This window comes from Oncorhynchus mykiss, chromosome 5 (genome assembly GCF_013265735.2).
Source record: "Oncorhynchus mykiss isolate Arlee chromosome 5, USDA_OmykA_1.1, whole genome shotgun sequence".
Lineage (NCBI taxonomy): Eukaryota > Metazoa > Chordata > Actinopteri > Salmoniformes > Salmonidae > Oncorhynchus > Oncorhynchus mykiss.
This window is the reverse complement of record NC_048569.1, coordinates 72,469,660-72,484,374: the sequence shown is the minus strand read 5'-3', so window position 1 is coordinate 72,484,374 and position 14,715 is coordinate 72,469,660. Positions and strand designations below refer to the sequence as shown.

Genomic DNA, 14,715 nt, shown 5'->3' with positions numbered 1-14,715 from the left:
ACACTATGGTGGTCTGCTTAAAACATGTTGGTATTACAGACTCGGACAGGGAGAGGTTGAAAATGTTAGTCAAGACACTTGCCAGACACTTGGTCAGCGCATGCTCACAGTACACATCCTGGTAATCCGCCTGGCCCCGCTGCCTTGTGAATGTTGACCTGTCTAAAGGTCTTACTCACATCGTTTGCGGAGAGCATGATCACACAGTCTTCTGGTACAGCTGGTGCTCTTACGCATGTTTCAGAGTTATTTGCCTCAAAGCGAGCATAGAAGTAGTTTAGCTTATCCGGTAGGCTAGTGTCACTGGGCAGCTCTCGGCTGTGCTTCCCTTTGTAGTCTGTAATGGTTTGCAGGCCCTGCCACATCCGACGAGTATCAGAGCCGGTGATGTACGACTCGATCTTAGTCCTGTATTGACACTTTGCCTGTTTGATGGTTCATCGGAGGGCATAGTGGGATTTCTTTTAAGCTTCCGGGGTAGAGTCCCACTCCTTGAAAGCGGCAGCTCTAGCCTTTAGCTCAGTGTGGATGCTGCCTGTAATCATGGCTTCTGGTTGGGGTATGTGCGTACGGTCACTGTGGGGACGACGTCATCGATGCATTTACTGATGAAGCCAATGACAGATGTGGTGTACTCCTCAATGCCATTGGAGGAATCCCGGAACATGTTCCAACCTGTGCTAGCAAAACAGTCCTGTAGCTTAGCATCTCCTTCATCTGACCACTTTTTTATTGGTTTAGTAACTGGCGCTTTCTGCTTTAATTTTTGCTTGTAAGCAGGAATCAGGAAGATAGAATTATGGTCAGATTTGCCGAACGGAGGGCAAGGGAGAGCTTTGTATACGTCTCTGTGTGTGGAGTATAGGTGGTCCAGAGTTATTTTCCCTCTGGTTGCACAATTAACATGTTAACAGATATTAGGTCAAACTTATTAAGTTTCCCTGCATTAAAGTCCCTGGCAATTAGGAGAAGCACCTCTGGGTGAGCGTTTTCTTGTTTGCTTGTGGCGGAATAAGGCTCATTCAATGCTATCTTGGTGCCAGCCTCTGACTGGGGTGGTATGTAGATGGGAACTCCCTCGGTAGGTAATGTGGTCGACAGCTTATCATGAGAAACTCTACCTCAGGTGAGCAATGGCCTGAGACTTCCTTAGATATCGTGCACCAGCTGTTGTTTACAAAAATACATACAGTTGAAGTCGGAAGTTTACATGCACTTAGGTTGGAGTCATTAAAACTCATATTTCAACCACTCCACAAATTTCTTGTTAACAAACTGTAGTTTTGGCAATTCGGTTAGGACATCTACTTTGTGCATGACACAAGTCATTTTTCCAACAATTGTTTGCTGACTGATTATTTCACTTATAATTCACCGTATCACAATTCCAGTGGGTCAGAAGTTTACATACACTAAGTCGACTGTGCCTTTAAAAAGCTTGGAAAATTCAAAAAAATTATGTCATGGAAAATCAAAAGAAATCAGCCAAGACCTCAGAAAAAAATTGTAGACCTCCAGAAGTCTGGTTCATCCTTGGGAGCAATTTCCAAATGCCTGAAGGTACCACGTTCATCTGTATAAACAATAGTACACAAGTATAAACACCATGGGACCACTCAGCCGTCATACCGCTCAGGAAGGAGACGCGTTCTGTCTCGTAGAGATGAACGTACTTTGGTCAGAAAAGTGCAAATCAATCCCAGAACAATAGCAAAGGACCCTGTGAAGATGCTGGAGGAAACAGGTACAAAGGTGTCTATATCCACAGTAAAACGAGTCATATAATGACATAACCTGAAAGGCTGCTCGGCAAGGAAGAAGCCACCTGTTCCAAAACCGCCATAAAAAAAGTTACAAACAACGCAGATAAACAAACAAAAATAACACAATCGGTTGGGAGCACGTAAAACGTCTGCCTTCCGCTCTGGCGCCATTTGAATTATTATAAATCAAGTCCCTAATAAAGTAATACTTGACATCAAGTCCTTATACATATGTAGTAACTTTGTGATGACTAAAATAGCAAAAAAATGTATACATAGTACTAATCATGCTATTAAAATATAGCTCTAAAATTAATTACAGTGTTATTACACAGGCACAAGGACTGTTTAATGTTACTGAGAATGCTAACAGTAACTGTTACATTTGTCTGTACCCATATACAAGTTGAAAATAGCACATTTGAGCGCAGTGGCTGTACAGTAATATGCTATGAATGACATCAAATCTCAGGCTCTGTACATCACAGCGCTGTATGGGTTTTGACTGGCCGACATGAACTTTAGCACCTAACGCAACAAGTAGTCCCCATCCCTCTAGCTAATTGGTCAACTTTAGAAAGGTTTTTGTTGTCTGAGTGAGGGTAATGCTGTAAGTTAAGACCACTCAGTATATTTTTTTAAATATGAGGCGTTGAGGATTATAATAAATGTCATACAAGCAAGTCAAATACCTGTGAGTCCAAATGTGCAAGTCACATTTCCATATCATAAAACTCATGTCATATACAGTGTCAAGCTTTATGATCACTATGTTTGATGTTCAGTCACAAGATGACATGGCGTCTGTGGCGATTTCAGCATGTAAATCTTGGTGGGGCAAACTCCCCCAATTTTTTTTTAGATGCATGCCAACCAAGCCACTACACAACACATGAATTGCACTATAACGGTGACAAACAGTGCACACAAACTGTTAAGGCCTACTCCATCCCTCTCCTTCATGGTAAAATAGCCCTCACACAGCCCGGAGATGTGTTGGGTCATTGTCCTGTTGAAAAACGAATGATAGTCCAACTAAGCCAAAACCAGATGGGATGGCGTATTGATGCAGAATGCTGTGGTAGCCGTGCTGGTTAAGTGTGCCTTAAATTCTAAATAAATCACATACAGTGTCACCAAGAAAGCACACCCACACCATAACACCTCCTCCTCCATGCTTTACGGTGGGAAATACACATGCAGAGATCATCCGTTCACCAACACCGCGTCTCACAAAGACACGGCGGTTGGAATCAAAAATCTCCAATTTGGACTGCAGACCAAAAGGGCAGATTTCCACTGGTCTAATGTCCCATTGCTCGTATTTCTTGGCCCATACAAGTCTCTTCTAATTGGTGTACTTCAGTAGTGGTTTCTTTGCAGCAATTCTACCATGAAGGCCTGACTCTCACAATCTCTTCTGAACAGTTGATGTTGAACTGCGTCTGTTACTTGAACTCTGTGAAGCATTTATTTAGGCTGTAATTTCTGAGGCTGGTAACTCTAATGAACTCATCCTCTGCAGCAGAAGTAACTCTGGGTCTTCCTTTCCTGTGGCGGTCCTCATGAGAGCCAGTTTAATCATAGCGCTTGGTAGTTTTTGCGACTGCACTTTACAAAGCTTTCAAAGTTCTTGACATTTTCCAGACTGACTGACCTTCATATCTTAAAGTAATGATGGAATGTCGTTTCTCTTTGCTAATTTGAGATGTTCTTGCCATAAGCTACTCGCCCAAGCCTCCCCAGCTTCTCCTTCACCCAAATCCAGACAGCAGATGTTCTGAAAGAGCTGCAAAACCTGGACCAGTACAAATCAGCTGGGCTAGACAATCTGGACCCTCTCTATCTAAAACTATCCGCAGCCATTGTTGCAACCCCTGTTACGACTGTTCAACCTCTCTTTTATATCATCCGAGATCCCTAAAGATTGGAAATCTGCCGCGGTCATGCCCCTCTTCGAAGGTGGTGACACCCTAGACCCAAACTGTTACAGACCTACATCCATCCTGCCCTGCCTATCTAAAGTCTTTGAAAGCCAAGTTAATAAACAGATCACTGACCATTTCGAATCCCACCGTACCTTCTCCGCTGTGCAATCCTGTTTCCGAGCTGGTCACAGGTGCACCTCAGCCACGCTCAAGGTACTAAATGATATCCTAACCGCCATCGATAAACGACAGTACTGTGCAGCCGTCTTCATCGACCTGGCCAAGGCTTTCGACTCAGTTAATCACCGTATTTTTATCGGCAGACATAATAGCCTTGGTTTTTCTAATGACTGCCTCGCCTGGTTCACCAACTACTTTGCAGACAGAGTTCAGTGTGTCAAATCGGAGGGCATGTTGTCCGGACCTCTGGCAGACTCTATGGGGGTGCCACATAGAGTCTCAGGCGGACTCTTTTCTCTGTATATATCAATGATATCGCTCTTGCTGCGGGCGATTCCCTGATCCACCTCTACGCAAATGACACCATTCTGTATACTTCTGGCCCTTCCTTGGACACTGTGCTAACTAACCTCCAAACGAGCTTCAATGCCATACAACACTCCTTCAGTGGCCTCCAACTGTTCTTAAACGCTAGTAAAACCAAATGCATGCTTTTCAACTGTTCGCTGCCTGCACCCGCCCGCCCGACTAACATCACCACCCTGGACGGTTCCGACCTAAAATATGTGGACAACTATAAATACCTAGGTGTCTGGCTAGACTGTAAACTCTCCTTCCAGACTCATATTAAACATTTCCAATCCAAAATCAAATCTAGAATCAGCTTTCTATTTCGCAACAAAGCCTCCTTCACTCACGCCACCAAACATACCCTAGTAAAACTGACTATCCTACCGATCCTCGACTTTGGCGATGTCATCTACAAAATAGCTTCCAATACTCTACTCAGCAAACTGGATGCAGTCTATCAAAGTGCCATCCGTTTTGTTACCAAATCACCTTATACCACCCACCACTGCGACCTGTGTGCTCTAGTCGGCTGGCCCTCGCTACATATTCGTCGCCAGACCCACTGGCTCCAGGTCATCTATAAGTCTATGCTAGGTAAAGCTCCGCCTTATCTCAGTTCACTGGTCATGATAACAACACCCACCCGTAGCACACGTTCCAGCAGGTATATGTCACTGATCATCCCCAAAGCCAACACCTCATTTGGCCGCGTTTCCTTCCAGTTCTCTGCTGCCAGTGACTGGAAAAAAATTGCAAAAATCGCTGAAGTTGGAGACTTATTTCCCTCACCAACTTTAACCATCAACTATCTGAGCAGCTAACCCGATCGCTGCAGCTGTACATAGTCCATCTGTAAATAGCCCACCCAATCTACCTACCTCATCCCCATACTGTTTTTATTTTATTTACTTTTCTGCTCTTTAGCACACCAGTATCTCTACTTGCACATCATCATCTGCTCATTTATCACTCCAGTGTTAATCTGCTAAATTGTAATTATTCGCTCCTATGGCCTATTTATTGCCTACCTCCTCATGCCTTTTGCACACACTGTATATAGACATTATTTTTTCTACTGTGTCATTGACTTGTTTATTGTGTTATTGGCTTGTTTATTGTTTACTCCATGTGTAACTCTGTGTTGTTGTCTGTGTCACACTGCTTTGCTTTATCTTGGCCAGGTCGCAGTTGCAAATGAGAACTTGTTGTCAACTAGCCTACCTGGTGAAATAAAGGTGAATTTTAAAAATAAAATATGGACTTGGTCTTTTACCAAATATGGGTTTCTTCTGTATACACAACACAACTGATTGGCTCAAATGCATTAAGGAAAGACATTCCACAAATTAACTTTTAAGAAGGCACACCTGTTAATTGAAATGGATTCCTGGTGAATGCCTCATGAAGCTGGTTGAGAGAATGCCAAGAGTGTGCAAAGCTGCCATCAAGGCAAAGGGTGTCTATTTGAAGAATCTCAAATCTAAAATATATTTTGATTACTAGATGATTCCATGTGTTATTTCATAGTGTTGATGTCGTCACCATTATTCTACAATGTAGAAAATAGTACAAATAAAGAAAAACCCTTGAATGAGTAGGTGTTCTCAATCTTTTGACCAGAATTGTAGCTGGTATGGCTGACTTGCTTAAACAAATGTGGTTTCTACTGACAATTGAGATGTTGTCCCCTTATGACATAGTTTGTACAAGCGTATAAGAGGCAATCCGTAATTTCGATTAAGACATTAATGAGCGAGCTAGAACAGATGTAGTCAATTTGTTCAGCACTTCTGAATTGTACTGTACAGTCACAGAATTAGGAACATGGTCCGTTCTTATAGTATTCTCCCTGTATACCAAGTCAGAACCGCAGGATAAACAAAGGGGGTATACAAGCAGACAATGAAAGCTCTTACAATATTCTAAAACAGGCTATAGACTACATGTGCAGCACCAAGTCAGAACAGTAGGCTAAATTATGCAGTGGAAAGGGACCAAATTATTAGGGTGAGGCACATGGGCTACTAACAGCTTACTACAAAATATACACTTAGTATTACTTTCTTAGCTACAGTATACATATCTCCCTGGCATATTACATCATTTATGCAGCAGCATACAATACATTTTTGGACTCACCTTGACTTGGACCACACACGCACTCCACTGAATAGTGATGGCTTTTCAACGATTGCTTTTCAATGATTGCAGTTAGCCACTGATTCCTTCAAAACCCCTCATTGATGAATTTGCAATTTCCAACTTGTGTAATGTTTATGCCAAATGACCGATGAGCACCGATACGTTTTATCTATAATCTTTCTTCATATGACAAAGATTGAAAATTATTTGCCAGTAGATTGTCGACTTGATTCATGATGATAACTGCTAGTTTTCTAGCTAAGATTTTGAAAGTATGATGTTGACATGACTAGTCCAATCAAAGCTACGATAGCTATAACGTGATTTTACGTTATTTTATCTCTGGCCAATGACCTTGAGCCTTCTTCGATGGTTACTTCTAATGTAACTCTATGGCAGCACCCAAGGGGCTTACATTTTCGAGCTCTAACCATAGATTTTGCGGTGATGTACAGTAGTGTCCCCATGAGTGACAGAACACTACGCCAATCACAACACAACTAGAGAACATTACCAACCCCTACACTCTGTATTATCCGATGGCTGACCCACCACCACAGAAAGCACTGAGCTAGGCTGAAACACCTGCATTTTGGAGCTGCCTTACTCAAGAAAACAAAAAAAGAGAGACCATGTTTGTATGTGGCTTTATTAACTTAATGATTCATGTTTTACATTGTTTGCAAACTGATATGTGACACGTATTAAAAAGGGCAAGAACACTATGCCAATCACAACACAACTAGAGAACATTACCAACCCCTACACTCTGTATTATCCGATGGCTGCCCCACCACCATAGAAAGCACTGAGCTACAGTAGGTTGAAACACCTGCATTTTGGAGCTGCCTTACTCAAGAAAACAAAAAAAAGAGACCATGTTTGTATGTGGCTTTATTAACTTAATGATTTATTTTTTACATTGTTTGCAAACTGATATGTGACACGTATTAAAAAGGGCAAAATAACCTAAAATACTTAAGTTAAAAATACAGAGCCCACCTGCCCTGAATGACAAGTCGCCACTGCTAGGTATCATACCCTGAGTTGTTCTGAACATAAATAGCCTATATTTGACCTTTTCAGTTGCATGTTGAAAGACACGAATCAAACAGTAGTTGAGTCTCACAACTTATTTATACATACCTGTACAAAATATCATTAGTTACTTGGTTTGACTTAATTATCTACACCTGGAGACTGTTCAGGAGAATGGATATTTACAGAATGTAAATATAGGTGTACAGTACCAGTCAACAGTTTGGACACACCTACTAATTCCAGGGTTTTTCTTTATTTTTTACTATTTTTTACATTGTAGAATAATAGTGAAGACATCAAACTATTAAATAATACATATGGAATCATGTAGTAACCAAAAAAAGTGTTCAATCAAAATATATTTTAGATTTTCAAAGTAGCCACTTGACAGCTTTGCACACTCTTGGCATTCTCTCAACCAGCTTCATGAGGTACTGTAGTCACCTGGAATGCATCTAAATTAACAGGTAGGCCTTCTTAAAAGTTAATTTGTGGAATTTCTTTCCTTCTTAATGCATTTGAACCAATCAGTTGTGTTGTGACAAGGTAGGGGTGGTATAACCCTATTTGGTAAAACACCATGTCCATATCATAGCAAGAACAGCTCAAATAAGCAAAGAGAAATGACAGTCCATCATTACTTGATTTTATGAAGGTCAGTCAATCTGGAAAATTATGAAATTTGAAAGTTTCTTCAAGTGCAGTTGCAAAAACTATCAAGCAGAATGATGAAACTGGCTCTCATGAGGACCGCCACAGGAAAAGAAGACCCAGAGTTACCTCTGCTGCAGAGGATAAGTTCATTAGAGTTAACTGCATCTCAGATTGTAGCCTAAATAAATACTTCACAGAGTTCAAGTGCCAGACACATCTCAACATCAACTGTTCAGAGGAGACTGTGTGAATCAGGCCTTGCTACAAATTGCTACAAACAAACCACTACTAAAGGACACCAACAAGAAGAAAGACTTGCTTGGGTCAAGAAACACGAGCAATGGACATTAGATCGGTGGAAATCTGTCCTTTGGTCTGATGAGTCCAAATTTGAGATTTTTGGTTCCAACCGAAGTGTCTTTGTGAGACGCAGAGTAGGTGAACGGATGATCTGCGCATGTGTGTTCCCCACCGTGAAGCATGGAGGAGGTGGTGTTACGGTGTGGGTGTACCTTGCTGATAACACTGTCTATGATTTATTTAGAATTCCAGGCACTCTTAACCAGCATGGCTACCACAGCATTCTGCAGCCATACGCCATCCCACCTGGTTTGTGCTTAGTGGGACTAGAATTATATTTTCAACAGGACAATGACCCAAATGTCAAGATGTGTATGAAGGCGAAGTCAGGTGCAGGAGAGCAGAGTATGATTAAATAAAGCGCACTTTGTTATAGTTCCAAACCGGGAGAACAACAAAACAAACGCGCTCCAAAAACGGAACAAATAGAGTAAAGCGCTTAAAGAACATCACCAGACATGAAAACAATTACACACAAGACATGATGGGAAACAGAGGGTTAAATACAAGTAGATTGATTGGGGAAATGAAGACCACGTGTGTATGAAAACAAGACAAGACAAATGGACATATGAAAAATGGAGCGGTGATGGCTAGAAAGCCGGTGACGTCGATCGCCACCCGAACAAGGAGAGGAGCCGACTGAACACACCTCCAGGCTGTGTAAGGGCTATTTGACCAAGAAGGAGTGTGATGGTGTGCCACATCAGATGACCTGGCGTCCACAATAACCTGACTTCAACCCAATTGAGATGGTTTGGGATGAGTTGGACTGCAGAGTGAAGGAAAGGCAGCCAACAAGTGCTTAGCATATGTGGGAACTCCTTCAAGACTGTTGGAAAAGCATTCCTCATGAAGCTGGTTGAGAGAATGCCAAGAGTGTGCAAAGCTGTCATCAAGGCAAAGGGTGGCTACTTTGAAGAATAGAAAATACATTTTGATTTGTTTGACACTTTTTTAGTTACTACATGATTCCATGTGTTATTTCATAGTTTTGATGTCTTCACTATTATTCTACAATGCAGAAAAAGGTAGACATAAGGAAACCCTTGAATAAGTAGGTGCCCAAACTGTTGACTGGTACTGTAAATGTATTGTGTACATCAAATATGATCTTCTGTCAGATAGGTTGGAATAGTATAGGAAAATGTTTTTGCTCTATTCCAATGTATTTATATCTGCAACATGCAGTTCTTGATGCAGCCCGGCCTTTAGTTGAAGACATCCAATCCAATAGTTTATGAAAAGTAGTCACTTCCTGAGATCTGTATTCAAATAGTTAGTCACCTCCAAAGTACCAAAGAAATGTGGGATGTGTATTCAAATAGTCACCTCCAAAGTGTTCACCCCCAAAAAATTGTCTGACACACACACACACAGTTTTGCAAATAGAGACAGAGACCACCACTATTGCAGTAGATAGACTGCTGCCATGGCCATGTTGTAACCCTCAGACACACAGTGGCTGTTGGTAGGCTGAGAACCAGCATGAGGCTGATTTAGCATTCATACCTGTGGCACACTGACTACAACTGTGGGTGGATGTCTTAGTGTGTGTCTGGGAGACAGAGAACGGGGAGGGAGAGAAAAGGGATTGAGAAAGAGTCAGTCACACACACCCTCTGGGCTGGCTCTGTGCAGATGGAATGACTTGTGTCTTTTTCCTTCTCAGTGGATTTAATTGCTTTCCCCATTTCACATTATAGTCATCATCCCTGCTAGTACTGCTCCGAGTACTTGCCTGGTTGTGTGATGGTGTGTGAGGCCTTAGCCTGGTGTGCATGTGTGTGTGTGTGTGTGAGATAGAGAGACAGACAGAGGGGAAGACAGGCAGTCTGAGTTTATCAGATCACTTATAGAGCAGACATGTACAGCTTATACACAAAACAATGCAATGCATCACAATACCTTATAAATCCCTTCAGAAATTAATTATTCATGCATTGACACACCACAATACATCTACCATATAAAATTGGTACACACACACACACAAGATAGAAAGAACAGTGGTATGGAGCAGCCTTGAGGCAGCGCCCAGCCATGGTGATTGATACCCTGCTACACACAGCAGTCACAGCGGCCCAGAACACACACCTTGTTCTTTGTAGCCGTATCCATCCATCCCTAGCTCTCTCTATCAATCTGTACCCCTTTCTATCCATCTGTAAATATATTTCTCTGTAAGAACTCTCCATTTCAACTTTGTCCCTTCTCTCCACCTATCCATCTGTAAAATATATCAATGTCCATGCATGCTTGTCATAAAAATAGCAAACTAGTATTACCATTGCAAAACAATATCACAGAAATAACATATTTTGCCAGCTAAAAGATTTCAAAAGAGAGGACATCACACCATACCTGATGTACGACTCCCCCTCCCCATGCACACACACTCACCCCACTCATCCATTCTCTCTCCTTCTCTCCTTCCTTTCTCCTCTCTCCCTCCTCTGCGGCGTACACACCTGATGGATTCTGCTTTTCTCGCCCGTTCCTCTCCTTCTTCCTCGCTCTGAAACCGCTCCGAAGGTCAAACAAGGCACGCTCTTTCCTGTCTTCCTCTCTCCTCCTGGGTCCCCGGTAAAGAGGGTATCCCGGAAGGAGATGGAAATCCTCAGCAGACAGACAGGCAGGCAGGCAGACAGGAAGGCAGACAGACAGGTAGGCACAAGACCACAACAGCTCTACTACAATTGTATGAGACACTACTGACTAACATCAGCTCTACTCTGCATGGCACTAGAAGGGCTGATGCTGCCTGGTGCAGAGGCTCCACCTGCAGTGGTGGATACTGCTAATGCAGGGAGAGCAAAGGATTGGCAGAGTGACGCTACACTAGTGTACTACTAGAGCTCTACAGCGCTAGCCGCAGCTATAGACTTACAGCAGCACAGAGGGTAGCTAGCAGCACGTATTCAGCATTAAGCTTCCCTCTCCCCTCTTCTCTCACCACTACCACATTCCTCCTAATAGCAGCATCCCTCTCTCCTCTTCTCTGACAAGTCATCCCCCCTAATTCACCTCCTCAGAAGAAGAGAAGGAGGAGAAAAGGAGGAGTGGAGGGGTATATTAATCCTAATCCAAGCACTCATGTTGTTTATCCTTTAATGTATTCATCCTCTATGCGTAATGCACACACATTGAGTGGTGTCTAACACACACACACACACACACACACCTCTACACGGCTAATGCCTTGACAAAGACAGGCTTAGTTTCCCCTCCGTAATATAGCTATTAGCTCAGACATAGTATTTGCAGACGGACAGCGACAGACAGACGAATACATGGGACAGGAACATAATTTACCCTACAACAGGCTAAAGCTGTAACGTCTGTTGTCGGGAGAAGGAGAAGACCAAGGTGCAGCGTGGTAAGTATTCATAATACCTTTTAATCAATACAAATACTTGAAGGGGAGAAAACAAAACAAACAGTTCTGCAAGGTACAAAACAGAAAACAACTACCCACAAACCATAGTGGGAAACAGGCTGCCTAAGTATGGTTCTCAATCAGAGACAACGACAGACAGCTGTCCCTGATTGAGAACCCTACCCGGCCAAAAACAAAGAAATACAAAAACATAGAAAAAAGAACATAGAACTCCCACCCTAGTGACAAAAGCTGTGAGCCTGCAGAGAGGAAGGAATATAACACTGGATTCACAACACTAAGATCACATCTGAAATGGCAAATAAAAAATAAAAACACTAATCCCATGAAATAAATCATAATTATTTTGAAATGACTTTGTCAAAGCAAAAAAATAACTAGGGCTTTACAATGATGGTGAAACTTGGAGAAGGTTTGGGATGCATTAGGTTAAAATCCCTACAAACACTTTTACAATAATCAATATGGTCACAGCAATAAACCTGGCTGCACACATTCACCTGTATATATGTGTGTGAGACACTGTGTTAGCCTTCATCAACATAGGTAGGCTGCGGCATTTACCCTTTAACCCCCAAACCTCTGTTTGCTGACAGGCTCATCCCTAATGCTCTCACTATACGTACACACACACACATGGAAACCTTTTCAATTACCACTCATCGCTAACATCGCTGATATTCCATTTCTTCTTCCCCCTCCACCTCCCTCCCTCTTCCCCTCCTCTCCCAGTGTGTTGGCAGTGGTCACGGTATGTAATTAATTAGGTTTTTACATTGTGATCTGATAAGCCTCAGGATCGGACACGTCTGACAAGAAGAATGGAATTCACACACACCTACACTGCCTGGAAATATAATAACCTGCAAACACACACACAAAGTAGCCGCCTGCATTCATCAGTAAACAGGAGTTAATTTAAATAATTTCACTCTTCTCTACACTAATTAGAATGAGAGAGAGAGAGAGAGAGAGAGAGAGACAGAGAGACAGAGAGACAGAGAGACAGAGAGACAGAGACATGCATTTGTTTGGAAATTGAATGTATTCTGTTGCTGTTATTCAGGGTCTGAAACTCTGATAATTAAATATATTTAAATGATATGCTTTAGAGTTTTTCAGCTCCAGTGTGACAGAGGTGCATCTCAGGGTTATTTTACTAAACATTGTTCAGCTATCAATTCCTCATTAGTCTATCTCCTCTACTCTGTTAACATACTCACTTATCTTACACTATAGCAGACTGCCAAACACTCAATAGGGTTCAAGAGTTGCTCTATAATGACCGAATCACCATTAAACAGATAAATATTCAATAGGCATGTATACCAAGAGGTCTCGGTAACCAGCTTCACCTGGAATACATTTCCAACAGTTTTGAAGGACTGCCCACATATGCTGAGCACTTTTGGCTTCTTTTCCTTCACGCTGCGGTCCAACTCATCCCAGACCCTCTCAATTGGGTTGAGGAGGCGGCAGGTAACCTAGTGGGGCAGCAGGTAGCCTACTGTTTAGAGTGTTAGACTAGTAACCGAAAGGTTGCTAGATTGAATCCCCGAGCTGACATGGTAAAAATCTGTCATTCTGCCACTGAACAAGGCAGTTAACCCACTGTTCCTAGGCATTTATTGAAAATAAGAATTTGTTCTTAACTGACTTGCCTAGTTAAATAAAGGTAAAATAAACAAAAGGGTCAGGTGATTGCGGAGGCCAGGTAATCTGATGCAGCACTCCTTCACTCTCCTTCTTGATCAAATAGCCCTTACACAGCCTGGAAGTGTGTTGGGTCATTGTGCTGTTGAAAAACAAATGATAGTCCCACTAAGCCAGGTAGAATGGTGTATCGCTGCAGAATAATGTGGTAGCCATGCTGGTTAGTGTGCCTTGAATTCTAAATAAATCACAGACAGTGTCACCAGCAAAGCACCAACACACCTCCTCCTCCATGCTTCACGGTGGAACCACACATGCAGAGATCATTCGTTCACCTACTCAGCCTCTCACAAAGACACAGCGGTTGAAACCAAAAATCTCAAATTTGGACTCATCAGACCTGAGACATATTTCCACCGATCTAATGTCCATTGCTCGTGTTTCTTGGCCTAAGCAAGTCTCTTGTTTTTAATTGGTGTCCTTTAGTAGTGGTTTCATTTCAACAATTCAACCATGAAGGCCTGATTCACGCAGTCTCTTCTGAACAGTTGATGTTGAGAAGTGTCTGTTACTTGAACTCTGTGAAGCATTTATTTGGGCTACAATCTGAGGTTCAGTTAACACTAATGAACTTATCCTCTGCGGCAGAGGTAACTCTGGGTCTTCCTTTCCTGTGGCGGTCCTCATAAGAGCCAGTTTCATGATAGCGTTTGAAATGTTTTGCAACTGCACTTGAAGAAACTTTCAAATGTCTTATTTTTCCAGATTGACTGACCTTCCTGTCTTAAAGTAATGATGGACTCTCGTTTCTCTTTGCTTATTTGAGCTGTTCTTGCCATAATATGGACTTGGTCTTTTACCAAATAGGGTTATACCACCCCTACCCTGTCACAACACAACTGATTGCCTAAAACGCATTAAGGAAAGAAATTCCACAAATTAACGTTTAACAATTCACACCTATTAATTGAAATACATTCCAGGTGACTACCCCATGAATCTGGTTGAGAGAATGTCAAGAGTGTGCCAAGCTGTCATCAAGGCAAAATCAAATCAAACTTTACTTGCCACATGCGCCGAATACAACAAGTGTAGACTTTACAGTGAAATGCTTACTTACAAGCCCTTAACCAACAGTGCAGTTCAAGAAGAATAACATATTTATCAAGTAGGCTAAAATAGTAGCAATAATAAAAAGTACAGAATAAGAATAACGAGGCTACAGTTGAAGTCTGAAGTTTAC

General features: G+C 42.1%; 1 protein-coding gene across 1 annotated transcript in view; it reads right to left on the bottom strand.

The window, feature by feature from the left end:
* LOC110524511 (disabled homolog 1) overlaps nt 1-11,258 on the bottom strand; it is a 357,464-nt gene extending 346,206 nt beyond the window's left edge. Inside the window, exon 1 of the mRNA XM_036978314.1 lies at nt 10,891-11,258. The gene's annotated coding sequence lies outside the window, so the exon portion shown is untranslated. The remainder of the gene's footprint in view (nt 1-10,890) is intronic.
* Between the last annotated feature and the right edge of the window lie 3,457 nt (nt 11,259-14,715).